This window comes from Hypanus sabinus, chromosome 6, assembly GCF_030144855.1.
Source record: "Hypanus sabinus isolate sHypSab1 chromosome 6, sHypSab1.hap1, whole genome shotgun sequence".
Lineage (NCBI taxonomy): Eukaryota > Metazoa > Chordata > Chondrichthyes > Myliobatiformes > Dasyatidae > Hypanus > Hypanus sabinus.
This window is the reverse complement of record NC_082711.1, coordinates 114205116-114224653: the sequence shown is the minus strand read 5'-3', so window position 1 is coordinate 114224653 and position 19538 is coordinate 114205116. Positions and strand designations below refer to the sequence as shown.

General features: G+C 44.9%; 1 long non-coding RNA gene across 2 annotated transcripts in view; it reads left to right on the top strand.

The window, feature by feature from the left end:
* Window positions 1-4226, top strand: part of LOC132395767 (uncharacterized) — a 37967-nt gene extending 33741 nt beyond the window's left edge. For both annotated transcript variants that reach the window (XR_009512736.1, XR_009512735.1), the window contains one exon: window positions 974-4226. This is a non-coding gene — a long non-coding RNA (uncharacterized LOC132395767). The remainder of the gene's footprint in view (window positions 1-973) is intronic.
* Window positions 4227-19538: the final 15312 nt, after the last annotated feature.

Below are 19538 nucleotides of genomic sequence, written 5' to 3'. Positions count from 1 at the left end.
GCTGGGGGCCAGTTTAAATAAGAATTGCAGGGGGTGGGAACCAGAGCAGATAGAGGAGTATTTGTGGACAAAGATGTTATTAAGTCTACATTCAAACTCAGGACAATGGGACTGACGTCCTGAGATGTGTATATTCCAGTGCCAAGATTATTGTAGGAAAGGCAGATAAGCTTAAGTGATGGATCAGCATGTGGAATGCTGATTCCACATTGTAGTCATTTGTGAGACTTGGTGGCGGGAGGGTCAGGGCTGGCAGCTCGGTGTTCTGGGAAAGCGGGAGGGGTGACGTTACTAGTCAGGGAAAATAACATGGCACTGCTCAGTCAGGGCAAGCTGATGAGCTTGTCTTGGGAGACTTTATGGGTAGAAATGTGGAATGAGAAAGGTATGAACACAGTAATAGGATTATTTTACAGACCACCCAACAGTCCAAGGGATTTAAAGGAACAAATTTGTAGAGAGATCACAGACTACTGCAAGAAACATAAGGTTGTGATTGTAGGTGTCTTTAGCTTTCCACATATTGACTGGAACTCCCACACTGTAAAAGGTCTGGATAGGTTAGAGTTCATCAAGTGTGTTCAGGAAAGTTTTCTTAATCAGAATATTGAAGCCCCAACTAGAGAGGGTGAGATATTGATGTGCAGCATTAAATTTACACCAGACGTAGGAGGAGATGGGTAGGTGAGGAGAAGGAGTAAGAGGGGAGCCAGATTGAGAGTGGAAACAGAGAAGGGGGAGGGAGGAGAAAATGCTAGAAGAGAGAATGGACAGCACGGTAGCATGATGCTGTTATAGATGGGGATGTCAGGGTTTAATTCCAACACTGTCTGTAAGGAGGCCCTGCAAGGAGTCCTCCCCGTGGTATCCGTGGTGGAGCTAAGTAGTTATGGTGCCCATTGGCGACTGCTTTGCTTGCATGTTTGAAAACAGTTCTATTTTCATCTTTAATATTTCTATTTTTCCCTTTCAGGGTTCTTTTGAAGACCCTGACTGAGTTACACGGTGACTACGGTTCTTTGCGGGAATGGGACCCGTTCTCAGGGTTCCAGAATTGGCCATTATTCAGCATGCCAAAGGCTTGGCCTAAGATTTTGGCTCAGATTCTGAAGCCTGAGATCTCAAGGAACTGGAGACAGGCAAATCAAGGGTTGGTGTCGTCACTGGAGATCTGTGTATCGTCGGGGGAGTCAGAACATCTGCTGTGTGCCTGGGGGACCCAGGATCCTTTCGATCTTCAGGCACAGAACTCTAAAAAAGCGACGTAACAGACTTTTAACATCATAATCCAGCAGGTCGTTTGTTATGTCTCCCCACTCGTTGGAAAATGGAGTCACCTCTTTCTCCCTTATTCGGAGACAGAGAGCCTGCAGCATGTCGAATTATCGGGTGAACAATGTAGTCTTTGGGGTAACTGCAAGTCTGTGTCTTTGCTATTGCTTTGTTCATGCTTGAGTACTGGTAACAGGTGCATTTTTTTTGCCGGTGGGGGAAGGGCGATTGTTGCTCGATGCACCTTATGCGCGGGGGGGGGGGGAGCTGCAGGGGCTTTGGGGTTCTAACATTTAACTGTCATTCATTCTTGGGGCACTCCTCTGTTTTTGTAGATGAAAAGAAAAAGCATTTCAGGATGTATATTGTATACATTTCTCTGACATTAAATGAAACTTTTCTCCCCTGGTGCTCCGGTTTCCTCCCACAGTCTGAAGCTGTACTGGGTAGGTCAATTGGTCAAGATAAATTAACCCGTGATTAGGTTAGGGTTAGATCAGGGTTGTTGGGAGTTGCTGGGGCAGCACAGCTTGAAGGGGCTGAAAGGCCTACTTCATGCCGTATCGCTAAATAAAGAAATCAGTGTTGATGCCATCAGGTTGGAGGCCACCCACACAGAATATACCAGTGTTGCTCCTCCATTGTGGCAGCAGGGGAAGGCATGGCCCAACATGTCGGAAATGGGAATGGGAAATAGAACTGAAATGGGTAACCACCAGGAAATCCCTCCTTTTTAGACCTGCCAGCTTGTACTCCTTCCCCTCCACCCTCTGTCTTATTCTGGCTTCTTCCCCCTTTCTTTCCAGCCCTGATGAAGGGTCTTGGCCTGAAATGTCAGCTGTTCATTTCTGTTGATGCTGTCTGACCTGCTGAGCCCCTCCAGCATTTTGTGCGTGTTGCCCTGGATTTCCGGTATCTGCAGACTCACGTGGGTCTGAGGTACATTGTCATGTTTCCTCCATAATGATCTGATCTTCTGTGTCTGGCCAAGCACCGGCAGAGTTTCAGAATAGCTTCTCGCCACCCTCTTTCCACACTGGCCCAATGAAATGTTCTTGATGGAAGACTGATTGCTGCTTAGTAAGTTTCCAAGTGAGAAGGAGAGATGACCATGTAGTGGGTTTCGCCTCTCAGCAAAGTGTTTAGAGTCATGAAGCCACACAGGAACAAAGTACCTGTAGGCCCTTCTGCCCAACTCGTCCATGCCAACCCGAGCTAGGCCCACATAGAAATCATTGAGTCCCTCAGCATAGAAACAGGAACTTTGGTTTCATAATTTAGCAATTCTATAGATCCAAACTAGAATTAAATTCATTTAAATCTTACATCCATCCCACAATGTGAAGGAATGAAACAATATCACTGAACACAGCAGGTATTAGGTGAGACACGAGCAATAAATAACACACCAGACTGGAAGACAATGTTGTTGGGGTGGTGGTGGTTTGAGAATTTTTTTACAGGAGAACATATTATCAGTGTCTGTTGGGAATATCAATCAGCTTCTTGGTAGATGAAACATCTTTTTCTCTCGCTCCCTCTCTCCCTGTTGAACATTTCAATGCATGAATAGAAATTAAGGTTGCCAAGTCACCTCGAGTTCCCTAAAGATTCCAGGAAATTAATTATGTGTACAACTGCTAGCAACCCAGAGAAAATAAAATGTGATTCAAAGAGGCATTCAAACAATTGTGTGATGTTTGTATGTTCTTTGTTGTTCTTATGGGGGGAGAAATAGTTTCACAGGGCAGGGATCTTGGATGAAGCTTCCTGGAAATATCTAAAGAGAACTGGCAGTTTCATCTGAACTACTTGGATAACCTCTGACGTAATTCATTACAAACCACATGCCAAGTAGGTGAGCCCCTTCACATTGAAAATGGTTGATTACATTTACAAAATGCTGAGTTGTAAGAGAAAAGTGAGGACTCCTAGTAAATGACGGATGTTGATCCATCTCATTCCTCTCATCACAGAATTTAATGTTTTTAATTTGCTTGAACTGAAGTGGTTAAATCGCTCCAAATTTTCTTCCTTTAATTCACTTCCTGCCCACATGTATTAATCTCCATATCGTGTTCTCACTGCCTTAACATTCTTTCCTTAACTTATTATTTCCTCAGAACTACAAAACTCAAAGTGAAATTTATCATCAAAGTATGTAATTTTCTTGCAGGCAATTATGAAAAACTATCCATGAATGAAGATGGCCAAACAACCAATGTGCAAAAGACAAAATTGTGCAAATAAGCAACACTGAGAACGTGAGCTGTAAGAAGTTAACCATGTAACATATAACCATATAACATATAACAATATAACAATATAATCATATAATCATATAACAATATAACATATAACAATACAACCATATAACATATAACAATATAACCATATAACATATAACATATAACCATATAACCATATAACAATATAACCATATAACATATAATTACAGCACGGAAACAGGCCATCTCGGCCCTTCTAGTCCATGCCGAACGCTTACTCTCACCTAATCCCACTGACCCGCACTCAGCCCATAACCCTCCATTCCTTTCCTGTCCATATACCTATCCAATTTTACTTTAAATGACAATACCAAACCTGCCTCAACCACTTCTACTGGAAGCTCGTTCCACACTGCTACCACTCTCTGAGTAAAGAAATTCCCCCTCGTGTTACCCCTAAATTTTTGCCCCCTAACTCTCAACTCATGTCCTCTTGTTTGAATCTCCCCTACTCTCAATGGAAAAGCCTATCCATGTCAACTCTATCTATACCTCTCATAATTTTGAATACCCCTATCAAGTCCCCCCTCAACCTTCTACACTCCAAAGAATTAAGGGCTAACTTGTTCAACCTTTCTCTGTAACTTAGGTGGAATGCTCTGCCCCAGAAGGCAGTGGAGGCCAAGTCTCTGGATGCATTCAAGAGAGAGTTAGATAGAGCTCTTATAGATAGCGGGGTCAAGGGATATGGGGAGAGGGCAGGAACGGGGTACTGATGTGTATGATCAGCCATGATCACAGTGAATGGTGGTGCTGGCTAGAAGGGCTGAATGGCCTACTCCTGCACCTACTGTCTATTGTCTATTATTGTCTATTGTCTATTGTAACATTCTAGTAAACCTTCTTTGTACTCTCTCTATTTTGTTGACATCTTTCCTATAATTCGGTGACCAGAACTGTACACAATACTCCAAATTTGGCCTTACCAATGCCTTGTACAATTTTATCATTACATCCCAACTCCTATACTCAATGCTCTGATTTTTAAAGGCCAACATACCAAAAGCTTTCTTCACCACCCTGTCCACATGAGATTCCACCTTCAGGGAACTATGCTCCATTAATCCTAGATCCCTCTGTTCTACTACATTCTTCAATGCCCTACCATTTACCATGTATGTCCTATTTGGATTATTCCTACCAAAATGTAGCACCTCACACTTGTCAGTTCTTGAAAGTAAGTCTTTTGCTTGTAGAATCAGTTCAGAGCAGTGGTGATTGAACCTATCCATGCTTGTTCAGGAGCCTGGTGGTTACAGGGCAATAACTTCATGAACCTGTGATGTGGGATCTCAGGCTTCTGTGGGGTCTTTAATTGTGCTGGCTGTTTTACTGAAGTGTAGACAAAGTCCTTCTGGCCCTTTGAGCTGCACCTCCTGATATCCCTGCTCTAACTTTAACCTACTGGTGGATCAGTTTACAATGATCAATTAACCTACCTGTATGTCTTTGAAGTGTGGGAGGAAATCTGGGAAAACCCATGCATTCCACAGGGAGGACGTAGAGACTCCTGACAGACGACGCCGGAACGGAACTCTGATCTCCATCGCACTAACCGCTATTGATAATTGGCTTGTCAGGAAGATGGCAGAACAGTAGATGTCGTTGGATTAAGTTACAGTGCCAGAGTTAACAGGAGCAGAGAACTGAGGTCAGGACAGGACTGGATCTGGAAAAGGGAAGGGGAGTGGTGAGTGGCATGAAGACTATTCAAAGACAAGTTTCAGGAATTATCCGAACTCTGTTCAGCATGTATGTAGATCAGTGCTTCAGGTACTGTTCTTAGATTGGCTTACAGTCGTACTAATACAATCAGTGTGTCGCGGTTAGCACAGCGCTTTACAGTACCAGCGGCCCAAGTTCAATTCCCGACACTGCCTGTAAGGAGTTTGTACGTTCTCCCCGTGACCGTGTCTGTTTTCACCGGGTGCTCCGGTTTCCTCCCGCAGTCCAATGACGTACCAATCGGAGGGTTAATTGGTCATTGTAAATTGTCCTGTGATTGGGCTGGGGTTAAATCGGGGGTTGCTAGGCAGCATGGCTCCAAGGGCTGGAAGGGCCTGTTCCAAGATAATCTCAATAAATAAATAAATAAAGTCTTTCTTGGTAGTGTTGTTGACATGCACTTTTCTCATTTGGTTTTATACAATGAAATCTGTGGATGTCCACCAGTCATACTGGTTGTCTTTGCTATTTTCAATGCTCCTGAGGTGAAGGTGGTGATTTAGAAAGCGGGATGTTAGCTAAGCACTACACCCATTATGCCAGCAGTGTAGCACACACAAAACGCTGGAGGAAATCAGCAGGCCAGGCTGCATCTATGCAAAGTGATAAAGAGTAGACATTTCAGATCTCCAGCCCTTACCTTCCACACCATGAGCATTCATCACTTTGTTCTCCACAAATTCTGCCACCTTCAACGGGATTCTACAACCAAACTCATCTTTACCTCCACTCCCCACCCCCTGCACGCTTTGGTTTCCACAGGGTTTGCTCTCTTTGTGATTCCCTTGCCTTTTTGTCCCTCCCCACTATCCCCACTGTTCTCCATCCTGGCACTTAACCCTGCGAGTGGAACATGTGCTACACCTGCCCATTCACCTCCTCCCTCACCTCCATTCAGGGCCCCAAACAGTCCTTCCAGATGAGGTGACAATTCACATGCGACCCACACAAAATGCTGGTGGAACGCAGCAGGCCAGGCAGCATCTATAGGGAGAAGCATTGTCGATGTTTTGGGTCGAGACCCTTCGTCAGAACTTATTTCGATGGGACTTCACCCGCAAGTCTGTTGGGGGTCATCTATTCTATGAGGTGCTCCTGGTGCAGTCTCCTCTACATCAGTCAGACCTGACATAGATTGGGGTGCTTTGTCGGGCACCTTCGCTCCATTCGCAACAAGCAGGATATCCCAGTGGACAACCATTCATTACAATCCCCATTCCTATTCTAACATATCAGACCTCCACTGCCACGATGAGGCCACTCTCAGTTTGGAAAATTGACACCTCCTCTTCCTTCTGGGTAGCCTCCAACCTAATCTCTCTTAATTCCGGTAAATTCTCCCATCCTCCCCGTCTCTCTTCTTCCATTCCCCATTTACCTTTTCTCCTCACCTGCCCATCTCCTCCCTCTGGTGTCCCTCCTCCTTCCCTTTCTCCCATGGTCCACTCTCCTCTCCTATTCTTCTTCCTCAGCCCTTTTCCACCTATCATCTCCCACCTCCAGACTTCAATTTGCCTCCCCACCCACCTACTACCTGCTATCTAGTGCCCCTTCCCCACCTCTCGTGGATGCTGGCCTACCAGCTGAGTTTTCCAGCATTCTGTGTGTGTCGCTCTGGATTTCCAGCATCTGCACAATCTCTTTGTGTATATGCTAACAGTGTCACGTTTTAAAGTGTGGATCATCACACTACAACGTACAACAGCCATTTGGCCCATTGGGAACATGCCAGTCTCCATATGGGCCATCAGTCTCAGTCTCACTCTTCTTATGTCCCTGACACCCTGATTCTTATTCTCTCTTGATTCTTTGGCCACTTACCCATGTTAAGGGTAAACGTAACTATGTTACAGTGGTCGATTACCCCACCAGCTTTTGGGATGTGGAACGAAACGGCGCACCTGCAGAAACTCATGCACTCAAGGGGAGAGAGAGGGAACTCCACATCGATTGCAACAGAGATTGCAATTCAATCTGGGTCACGGGAGATGCGAGCGTTGACCATTGTACTGTCTGAATCTAAAGCTCTTTGTAACTGTAGCTGTTCCGTTCTGTAACTTCAAAACATTAAACTAATTCAAGGAATCCGGGAGTGCTGGTCTAACTTTGTGTTTACTTTAAGCAAGGCGTACACGTAACACGTGGTAACATGATGACACAGGTAATTCACATATTTAAACATACAAGTCATAAGTAATTATTTAATTGAACAACAATGCTTAATCAACCAATATATTTACACAAGATTACTCAAATATTACTTAACTATTAAATACATAACTGAAGTTTTATTAGTTGTAGCTTGTGGAAACTTCCCAAGTAGCATTCTGTTTTTTGGCCACCCATCTTTCTGTGCCCATTCTGATATGTCCATCCATGCCTCCTCTACTGTCACGATGAGGCTGGAGGAACAACACCTCATATTCTGTTTGGGTAGCCTCCAACCAGATGTCATGAATATGGATCTCTCAAACTTCCGGTAATGCCCCCCCTTCATCATTTCCCATCCCCTTTTCCCTCTCTCACCTTATTTCCTCCCCTTTTTCTTTCTTCCATGGCCTTCTCTCCTCTTCTATCAGGCTCCCCCTTTTCCAGCCCTGTATCTCTTCCACGTATTTCCTTCCCAGCTCTTTACTTCATCCCTCCCCCTGCAGGTTTCACCTATCACCTTGTGTTTCTCTCTCCCCTCGCCCCACCTTTTCAAACCTACTCCTCAGTTGTTTTTCACCAGTCCTGCTGAAGGGTCTCAGCCCGAAATGTTGACTGTTTACTCTTTTCCACAGATGCTGCCCGGCCTGCTGAGATCCTCCAGCATTTTGTGTGTGTGGCTTGGATTTCCAGCATCTGCAGATTTCCTCTTGTTTCTGTTTCTTCCTAGTACCCCAGCTGTGGATGAACAACACCAGCACCAAAGTTTTGACCAGTAACCACTGAAAAGTGCTCCTGGAGAACTGTCTCCAGTGATTTTAAATTGGGAACCGAATCAAGAGTCCGTATGCTGGAGAACAAAAACAAAACGGTGCAAACCAGTTCAGCAGACACCTGTGGGAATGATTCGCACCTCTGACTAGACCAGGCATGGGCAAACTATGGCCCGCGGGCCATATGCGGCCCGTTAAGCTTTTTAATCCGGCCCGCAGAACTTGATGAAATAAAATTAATAAACCTTGTTAACGTTTTTTCCCCGCAATTCTGGCGTTTTTCCAATAGATGACGCACTCTATATACATTGACCTTTGTTGAGGTGCAGCGTATTACTCCACATTTGCGCTTTACTCTTTGTTTGGCTCAACCTATTTGTGTGAACAGGCGTTCAGCGTCATGAACATCAACAAAGCCAGCCACAGATCCAAGTTAACTGACCAACACCTCAGATCCATCCTGAGAATCGCCACAACAAAACTAAATCCAGACTTTGATGCGCTGGCTAAAAAGGGAGACCAACAACACTGTTCCCACTGAAATGAAAAATAAGTTTCTTTGTTGTGTTATGTAAAAAATGCATTTGAAAATATTTTTTTCAATAAGCCTTACATGTTACATGTCAGTTCTGTTAAGTGATGGACATGAGTAGTGCGCAGGTGCACGTACGTTCTCAAAATAGAAAATGCGCTCCAGATCAAATAACGCGCTCCGCATACTGGCGCGCTATCAGTGTTCTGTCTCTGTGCTGGTCGTTGTTGAGTTTTGGCACAGGGGACAACTGAATAAGAAGGAGCAGGACAAGTAGACCCACATCTCCTACCGTTTTTGAAATAAAGACAGTCAGGAGGAGAGTGATGATGATAATATCTTGAAGGATAACAGAATTTTCAGTGCTTTAAAATAATAACTGTTACTATTAAAAAAGCTGTATTTTATTAATTTAATTTTCAGTGTTTTAAAAGTCATTTCAATAAATAGCTAAATACCATGGGACTTCAAAGACAGATATTTTGTTGTAATGCATTTGTTCATTTTCAATTGAAATTAAAGCACATGTTTTCAACATATCCCATGATATTTTATTTTCTCTTATGAGGTGTATTACCAAAACACTCCGTCCATCTGCTCCTGGTCCGGCCCCCCTGTCCAATTTTAGAACCCTTTGTGGCCCTCAAGTCAAAAAGTTTGCCCACCCCTGGACTAGACGAAGCTCCTGGCTTTCACAAAGGGCAGTCTGCAGCCAGCTCAGTTAATTTCACGCTATGTCAGGAAACTGCACAGAGCAAATGCGACAAGACCGGACAACATCCCAGCCAAAGTAGTGAAGACCTCTGCTCCAGAGGCAGCTGTGTGACTGGCCAGGCAGTTCCTGCACAGACACAACGATACCTGTATGAAGAATGCACAGATATGTTCTGTTCATGTGAAGCAGGACAAGTCCACGGCCTGGTTGTGGCCAATACACGGGCCTCATCTCACACTGCTCTTGGGCATTTCCCGGGCCTCGTTTGCCTGGCCGTGGCCTGTAAGGAGTTTGTACGTTCTCCCTGTGACTGTGTGAGTTTCCTCTGAGTGCTCCGGTTTCCTCCCACGGTCCAAAGATGTACCGGTTAGTAGGTTAATTGGTCATTGTAAATTGCCCCATGATTAGGCTAGGGTTAAATCGGGGGTTGCTGGGTGACGTGGTTCAAAGGGTCAAAAGAGCCTATCCAATGCTGTATCTTAATAAATATGTAAATTGTGTGGTTCCATTCGAAATACCTTGTCATTATGTAGAACATGTCCTCTGCTCGTTGTCCACCCCATACGTGTTATAGCTGCCACCTGTTTGCTCTGTCACACTCTAACCTTGTCTTTATTTGGAAAGCTCCCACCTTGGCTGCTCAGGCTCCACCTCAGTGGGCAACCACTCTGCCCCATCAAAAGGCTTTGGACCTGCTTGTTGCTGACTGGATCATCTCATATCAGATGGACACACCAGAGAAGAGTCTTCTCATCTCTCTCAACACTACAACCTCAGGCTTAAGGTCCCCGCTCCCTATGAGGCAGATCGCTATCGAGTCCATAGGAGCAGAATTAGGCCATTCAGCCCATCAAGTCTGATAATGGATCCCACTCAACCTCATACATCTGCACATCTCAACATATCCCATGATGTCCCGACAAATCGGGAAACTATCAACTTGTGCTTTAAATATACCCATGGACTTGGCCTCAGCCGCAGTCTGTGGCAGAGCATTCCACAGATTCACCACTCTCTGGCTAAAAAAATTCCTCCTTACTTCTGTTCTAAAAGGTTGCCCCTCAGTTTGAGGCTGTGCCCTCTCGTTCTGGATACCCCCACCAGAGGAAACCTCTTCTCCACCTCCACCCTAGCTAGTCCTTTCAGCATTTCAATGAGATCCTCCCACATTCTTCTAAATTCCAGTGAGTACAGGCCCAAAGCTGCCAAACGCTCCTCATCTGTTAACCCCTTCATTCCTGGAATCATCCTCGTCAACCTCCTCTGGACTCTGTCTAATAATAATACATCCTTTCTAAGATATGGGGCCCAGAACTGTCGACAATACTCCAAATGCAGACTGACTATTGTCTTATAAAGCTTCAGCATTATCTCCTTGTTTTTATATTCTATTCCCCTTTAAAGAAATGCCAGCATTGCATTTGCCTTCTTTACCACAGACTCAACCTGTAAATTAACCACCGGGAGTCTTGCACGAGGACTCCGAAATCCCTCTGCACCTCTGATGCTCGAAGTCATTCGAGCTCCTGTCCAGATGCCTCTTAAATGTTGTTACTGTTCCTGCCCCCACTTCACTCGAGATACCAACTACTTTCTGAGTAAAAATGTTACCCCTCAGAGCCACCTTAAACCTATGCCCTCTAGTTTTAACAGCACAATCAGAGGAAGCAGACTCTATGTCACCCATTGGTTTCTGTACCTCCATCGTCATCTTTTGCTCCAAGGAAAAGAGACCCAGCCAATCCTTATAACTCAGACCCTTCAATCCTGGCAACAGCCTTGAGAACCTTTTCTGCATCCTCCCCAGTTTAACCATATTGTTCCTAAAACCATCCCAGTCCTTACACTGCCTTCAACCTTCTCGTTATCTCTGCCAGCTACTGAGGAATGAAATTAATTGTAAACAGTTCTGCTGACTTTGGCACTTGACATTCAGTGTGAAGCATCAGTGCAGTGTTACCATTGGATCCTCTTACATTAGATGTGCTCAGAAAGCGTATGCTGTAAGGAGAGATGCTGATCGTTTTCTCTGGAATGGTGGAGGCTGAAGGGAGGTTACGAGAGGCACAGATGGAGTAGGCAGTCGGTATCTTTTTCTCAGTGTTGAAACGTCTAATACTAGAGTACATGAAAATACACTGAGAGGCAACAGGTTCGGTAGAGATGTGCGGGCAACACACACACAAGGTGCTGGAGGAACTCAGCAGGCCAGGCAGCATCTGTAGAATAAAGTGCAGTTGATGTTTGGATTTCAGCCTGAAATGTTGACTGTGCTTTCTTCCATAGATGCTGCCTGGCCTGCTGAGTTCATCCAGAATTTTGTGCATATTGTTTTGATTTCCAGCCTCTGTAGATTTTCCCTTGTTCGAGATATGCAAGGCAAGATTTTTATGCAGAGTGGTGGGTGTCTGGTGTGTGGAGGCAATATGATGAAGAAGTTCTTAAATAGGCGCATGAATACTTGTCATCACCGAGGACAATGAGATTACAGTGCTATTCCATTCCATTATTAAAATAACAGTGACAACATTTAAAACAACATCTCAGTTATTTAGAATGGCACACAAGTTACAACTGAATCAACAACAGGCAACTCTAAAGTTAAAAGAAACAGTGAATGCACCATTCAAGTGTTTCACATGCCCATGTTGTAAAATACGATGACTAGATATAAAACAGCATCAGGAATTATGCCCACGTGTGGCACTTAGAGATTGCACACAATGCCTGAGGACTATGGGTGGATGGGCAGGGACACAACAGCCCCGGGGGAATGAGCTATTTTTCAGTCTGGACATCCATGCAGAGGTGTCTCTGAATCTGCTGTTGGATGGCTGGAGATTGAACAGGTGATTGCTGAGGTGGGATGAGCCTGTCATGATTTTGCAAGCCCACAGTGACATTGCAAGTTGTGGACGGTTTCCACATTGGGAAGGTTTATCCTCACGACGCAGAGAATGGAGGAATGTGCATATTGTGTAGGCACTGGGGATTTATTTAGGCTTTTAATTGCTAGCTTAATCAGTTCAGTGGGCAAAGAAACATCTTGTTCCTTCCCAGATGCTTTAACTAGTACAAGTAGTTTAGCCGGAGCTGAGGTATTTCTGTGTAGGATGGTGTTATTCCTCGTGGTTATTACTATAGATACACGTATGCAGCCTAAGTCAGACATGGTACCACAAATACCAAATCTATCATCTGAATATTTCTTCCTTTATAATGACCAAGATTAAAGTATTGCAAGACTGGCCTGGTGCGAAGCCCTGCAGTAACTGGTGAAAGTACGAAGGAAGATTAATGAGCAGGCGGTTCTGGGCTAAGATTGTGCTTGGAATTCCCTAAGACTGCTGTAAGGTGCTGTGATGGAATTCTTGCCCTCCAGGTCTGCGATTTCCCAGACATGGGCTTTCTTTGCATGAGTTCTGAGCAATTTTCTCATGGGATTGTCTCAGGTCATGGCTGCACTGGATTCTGCAGTTTCTGTCAGTGCCCATGATGTTGAACACCTCTGTTGCTTTGGATGGGGCGTATATTCTCTGCCTGGGTGCCTGTGTATTGAACGAGTCTTCCACTGCCCAAACTGACAAAATGAGTGAAAAGACAAATAGGTTCATCGTCATGCTTGTCATGTGTTAGCTCAATAGACTGCTCACATAAATCAAGCGGAGAATCCATTTGTGATGGTGGCCCAGAAGAGAAAAGTATTAGTGTTTGAATTGGAAAACTGGTGCATGTGCAGAGTTTCACATGACTGTTTTTCTCTTGGCCTTCTTTGGCAAAATAAAATGTAATCTGCTTGCAAACAACTGCAGGAAATTTGACATGGGACTTCCTCTTCTAAATCACCCTAGCCACTTCGACACAATGTCTATGAAATGGAACTCTCAGGCTTCTGACTGAGAAACAAAGGTGCTATCAGCTGAGCACTTAAGATAAGACAAAGAACCAATTGTAAAAATTCCAGTGATTAGCCTCTAATTGACATATTTTAGGCCATTTTCTACCCAAGAACCTGAGTTTAAAGGGGCCAGTCAAACTCACAATTGTACATCCCAGCTGCACATATCTGTAATGACACTGAACAGCTGACAGTATTTCTGAAAAGAAAACTTATACCATTGCTTTTCCTCCTGTATTTTCATAAGTGCAAATTTTTATATCATTATAATTATCATTATGTGCCATGTTGTATGCCATGGACCATGATTGTTCTTGGCAAATTTTTCTACACAAGTGGTTTGCCATTGCCTTCTTCTGGGCAGTGACTTTACAAGATGGGTGACCCCAGCCATTATCAATACCCGTCAGAGATTGTGCCTGGTGTCAGTGGTCACATAACCAGGACTTATGATCTACACCGGCTGCTCATAGAACCATCCACCACCTGCTCCCATGGCTTCACATGACCCTGACCAGGGGGGCTAAGCAGGTGCTACACCTTGCCCCAAGGTGACTTGCAGGCTAGCGGAGAGAAGGAGCTCCTTACACCTCCTTTGGTAGAGACGTATCTCCATCCCACCACCCACAAATTTTCATATAGCATTTAAAATAATAGATCAGAAAAGAAGAATTCTTGTGTTTATCTTGGGGAAATGCCAGGAAGTAGTTGGAGATGTTCAGCAAACCTAATCAATTCCTAATTACCTCAAAGGAAGAGAAAATGGTTATTTGCATAGCACTCTTCAGAACCTGAGAATATCCCAACATGCGTTACACTTAATAAAAGACATACATTTGCCAAAGAACCAGCAGAGGGGAGATTTTCTTTACAATGTAACATAGTTGTTATGATGTGGAATACGGAGTCTGAGAGGTGGGGACACAAATACAGCAATACTTTTCAAAGGAGAATTAGATACCTGTGTGGCTAAGGATAAATGACTTTTATTTCAGAGCAACACACACAAAATGCTGGAGGAAATCAGCCTGCCAGGCAGCAGCTATAGAAATGAATAAACAGTTGATGTTTTAGGCCACAGCCCTTCTTCAGGTCTGGAAAGGAAGGTGAAGATGCCAGAACTAAAAGGTGGTGGGGGTGAGGGGGAGGGGAATAGCTAGAAGGTGTTAGGTGAAGTAGGAAAGGGAAAGAGCTGGAGAAGAAGGAAACTGATGGGTGAGGAAAATGGACCATAGGATAAAAGGAAGGAGGTGGGGATTCAGGGGGAGGTGACAGGCAGAGTTAAGTGGCCAGAGTGGGGAATAGAAGGGGGTGGGGTGAGGGAATTTTTTTTTATTGGAAGGAGAAATTGATATTCATGCCATCAGGTTGGAGGCCACCCGCCCGATGAGAGGGAGTGAGACGAGAAACATTGAAGATCTGCTTTCAAAGGGGCAGTATGCAGCTCTGATGAGCCAAATGGCCAAATGATGTTAATACTGCAGATACTGGAACCTGGAGCAACAAGCAAGAAGCAACTCAGATGGTCAGGTAGCATCTGTGGAGAGAAATGGCCACCAGTGTTTCTGATGGACGCTCTTCTTCTCTCATGCAGATGAAGGACCTCAAACCTGAAGGTCAACTATCCATTTCCCTCCACAGATGCTGCCCGGCCTCTCACTCAAACCCCTCCAGCGAGCTGTTTTTCAGTCCATGTTATTTTATCTTGCTTCACTTTAAAAACAAGTACTTCCACAATCCTTCAGAAGCACTTGTACAAGTTCATGAAATGTCAAGATATAGTGTTGGTAAATGGGATAGTAGGGATAGGTACATAGTGGGCTGAAGGGACCTCTCTGTGCTGTATGACTGTGACTCAACACTGGACAATAAATGTTTCCAAAAGTGTTGCTTCCTCAGAATTTTTTTTTGTTTATGATAGACTGCTTAAAGATGAACACAAATATAATTTCAGAATATTTGTATCACGTAGGAATTTGGAGAAACAAGAAATTAACTTCTATTGAATATAATGTGTTCAATTGCATAATGGTGCTGATGCTTTACAATAGTTCAACTAAGTTAAAAATATTTTGTTAATGATTTTCATTGGTACTCAGTGTCTGAGGCTTCTCGTTTAAGTGTCCAACAATAATTCGCCAGCATTGATGGATTCCAGATGCCCTGGTATCTTTTCTCCATGATCGCAATGTCCTGGTGAAACCTTTCACCATGCTCGTCACTAATAGCACCAAGATTTGCAGGGAAGAAGTCTAAATGGGAATGCAGAAAATGAATCTTTAGTGTCATTGATGACCTGCTTGATTTGGCATCAGTTATTCTGGGAAGCATGTCTCAAATATCAAAATCCTTCATAGAAATTTTTGTGCCTGGTGATAGCAAATTCCACCCTTACAGTCCTGAACCCAGTAATTATTACTAAACCTGTCCTGCCATGCAGCAGCCACACTGCCTAAGCATGCCTGGACAAGATAGGAAACTTTCCAGCTTACATTGTAGGCAACATTTTAATTGACTCGAATTATGAATTGAAATAATAAACGTTTATTTTTAAAAATGGTGCGTGATAGGGAAATTTCATGGTGATTTTCATGATCAGTAGTCAAAATTCATAAGATACACCTAAAGGTATCCAGGAAGCAAAATCTTTGTTGTCCAGTGTAATGTAAGGTGAAGCACACTGGGACATCTGCTCGAGTGGTCCTGTGGCTTTTGGGGCCAAAACCACATTCAGATCATTAGTGCAGAATGGTAGTCTTTCACGATTCCCGCAAAGTTTTTGCAACACGGTTTGATTTGCAGACGAGCTTAGCACTGTGCAATGCGGCGATGACATTTGAGCTGAGGCTGTCGAGATGGCATTTCTGCCTCGGAACAGTGAGTCCAGACTGTCAGGCAAACTTGCAGGCCCATTTATGGGAATACGCAGCCCCTGGAAGACTACTTTGCGGCAGTGAGGTTTAAACTACCTAGGTTGAAGCCACTGGGCAATTTACACAGCCTCGATAAAGCAGCTGTCGAGGATGTACAGAACAAGGCAGCGCTTAAAAATGATCGAGCTTGCCGCCAGTACCATGGAGCAGGAAAGTGACGCAGAGTTTGCCGGTCCAATAGCTTCAGCAGCAACTGAATTTGTTCCCTTTAGATTGCAAGCTCTGTACTGATTCTGTCCGGGGCAGGGGTAAGGGAGCCCCTAACCTGAGGCAGGGTGCACCTTCAAACCACTCTCACGTTCGAGAAATCAACTGTAACAAGATGGAAACTTGAAATGCACGGACAAAGATCCAGAGCGGTAACACACTCAGTCCCCAGTACGTCTCATGTGTTTGACTTGCATAGAACTTAATGTACTGGGCTCCCTGCCAAGGCGGTTGACATCTTCTATTTTGAAACACATCAAGTTTCAGTGGAAGTTTTTTTTTCTGGGCGAGGTCCAATGTCAATAAGGCTGTTATTCTAACGCTCTGTTGCGTGTCGCAGCCTGCAGCGGGTCCCACAGTTCAGTTATCGCTGTGCCCGCGACACGCCCCCACCAGCGAAAGAACATTCAGTTCCCGTACAGCTGGCAAACATCCCTCTCCTCACGTCAGTACATAAAACTGTTTATATTCTGACATTAATCTTCGGCTCAAGCGCCGCGTTCCTTTGTGCGGAATGATTCAGATCGCCGGCGGGCTTTTCACTCGATCATGTGGGAGGGGTTCTTGACACCTCGTGTTTGTTTATTTTGAGGTGGCCCTTTCTGTGTGCCTCAGTACACCTCGGTCTCCCAATAAACACTTTCTGACCCTTCAACGTGTTGGCAGGAAGATAAAGAATTTGCAATTAAATGTATTCTGACGAAAGGGGGAAAGGCTGCTAGTCAGAAAGAGGGTCGGGATTTAATGGCGTACTGGCGGTAGAGTGTTAACATTACCCCGTGTTTAAGGCGCCAGACTTCGGGCAAATATCCCGGAGCTGCAAGAGAGAGGAAGGGTTCAGAGGAAGAAGTAGCAGGAATTCCGAAGACAGGGCATTATGACGATGAGTGTAAGGCCAAATGGAACGCTTACTATCCGGTCAGAGGAAGGTCAGACCAAGATGAAGTGTGCTAGTCCAACAAAAATTACCATATAAATCAGTCCTTGGGAGCAGATGAGCTGAGTCAGGGTGGAATCAGGAAATGTTGTGGGATGGATTGGGCAGATGAAACAATCATCTTGGGGTCAAATAGATGTTGCAAACAATCTGCTTCAACCTCAGTTGCCAGAGAGAAGGACAGAGTTGTGGAGATAATGACAGGCCCCCCAGATCATTCCTTGCTGTTCCCTCTCTCTTTGGCGGGGTTTTCTGGTCTGCAATGGGCAAGCTGTCTGAGCTGGAGAAGAAGGAGCTGCCAGTGGGAAAGTGCCGGCCAGACACGGTGGACATGGGTTCCTGAGTGTTGGCATTTCAGAGTTATCAAGGAACAGTCCCTGAGGAACAGTCTGGGATCAGGAAGAAAAGCCTTGACTGTGAAAGTACCAGAGGGGAATAGTAGTCGCAATTCATTGTACGTATATGGGGGGACTTCAGAGAATGGTGGCATGTTCATCTGGGTCACAGCCTGCACCAAAGTCAGAAAGGATGACGAAGGGTCTTGGCCCAAAACGTCGACTGTACTTCTTCTTATAGATGACTGCTCCTTTCAATGGATGCTGCCCGACCTTCTGAGTTCATCCAATGCCTGTACGCATTCCTATAGATGCTGCCTGGCCTGCTGTGTTCCACCAGCATTTTGTGTGTGTTGTCAGAAAGGATGAGGAGGATTCATCTCTGACAATGTCACCAGTGACTTTCGCAGTCCGTTGTTCTTGGAAGTGAGGAAAAGTGTGGCTGGGAAGGTTGAAAACTCAGAGACCCGGGTGCAGATTTGAGGGCCATTCATGTTTTAGTGGAATTTGGTGAGGAGAAGAGGGTTGGAAATCTGGCAGTGCTTTGCAAAGATGGAAGACTTAAGTGCTGTCTTTTGAGGAGGGCGAATAACAGAAGATTCAAAGGAAAATGGCACGTGCCACGATGTGCGCACTGACGATGTTGGAACCCAAGTGCAGAGGGAAGTCAGACTCCAATGTAGAGACGGTGAACAGAGTTTATCGATAACCCTTCCAACAGAACAGTGGTAGCTCGGCCAAGCAAGGCCACAGGATGTAACATTCTCAAAATCAGGCCCCCACGATTAGCGCTAAATAATATATACAAGTAACACGGAATCCATGAGCCAATCAAAATTAACTGGACAAGTTTATACAGAAAGCACCAGGAAGAATATTGTGAAACACAAGTTGCACAAGAAAAGCAACAGAAAGTCTAGACGATCCACCACTCTGGTTAAACACAATCAACCAGTTCAGGTGCTGTCAAAAAGCTCAGAGCCCAAAGCTCTCTAGCTCCAAACATAAGCCCAAAGGGCTTGTTACAGGCACAGTACCTGAAAAATTAATAATAGCGCTGAAAGAAATTACGGTGGTCTGTGGCTTAATGGGTATGAGTTAAAACCTGCATGTTGTAGGTCATATAACCACAGCTATTCCAAAGAATCTGCAACCCCCATCCAGTTCCCATTCACACTTATTAATTGTAAAATTTCATCAAGTCCCCAATCCCCCCCATTCCCCCATTCATTCCCCAACCCCTCCCCATCCCCCATTCATTCCCCAATCTCATCAAATCCCCAACCCTTCCCCATCCCCCAATCTCATCAAATCCCCAATCCTTCCCCATTCCCCCATTCATTCCCCAATCACTCCCCATCCCCCATTCATTCCCCAATCTCATCAAATCCCCAATCCTTCCCCATCCCCCATTCATTCCCCAATCTCATCAAATCCCCAGTCCCTCCCCATTCCCCCATTCATTCCCCAATCTCATCAAATCCCCAATCCCCCCCATTCCCCCATTCATTCCCCAACCCCTCCCCATCCCCATTCATTCCCCAATCTCATCAAATCCCCAATCCTTCCCCATTCCCCCATTCATTCCCCAACCCCTCCCCATCCCCCATTCATTCCCCAATCTCATCAAATCCCCACGCCATCCCCATTCCCTCATTCATTCCCCAATCCCTCTCCATATCCTCATTCATTCCCCAATCTCATCAAATCCCCAGTCCCTCCCCATCCCCCATTCATTCCCCAATCCCTCCCCATCCCCCATTCATTCCCCAATC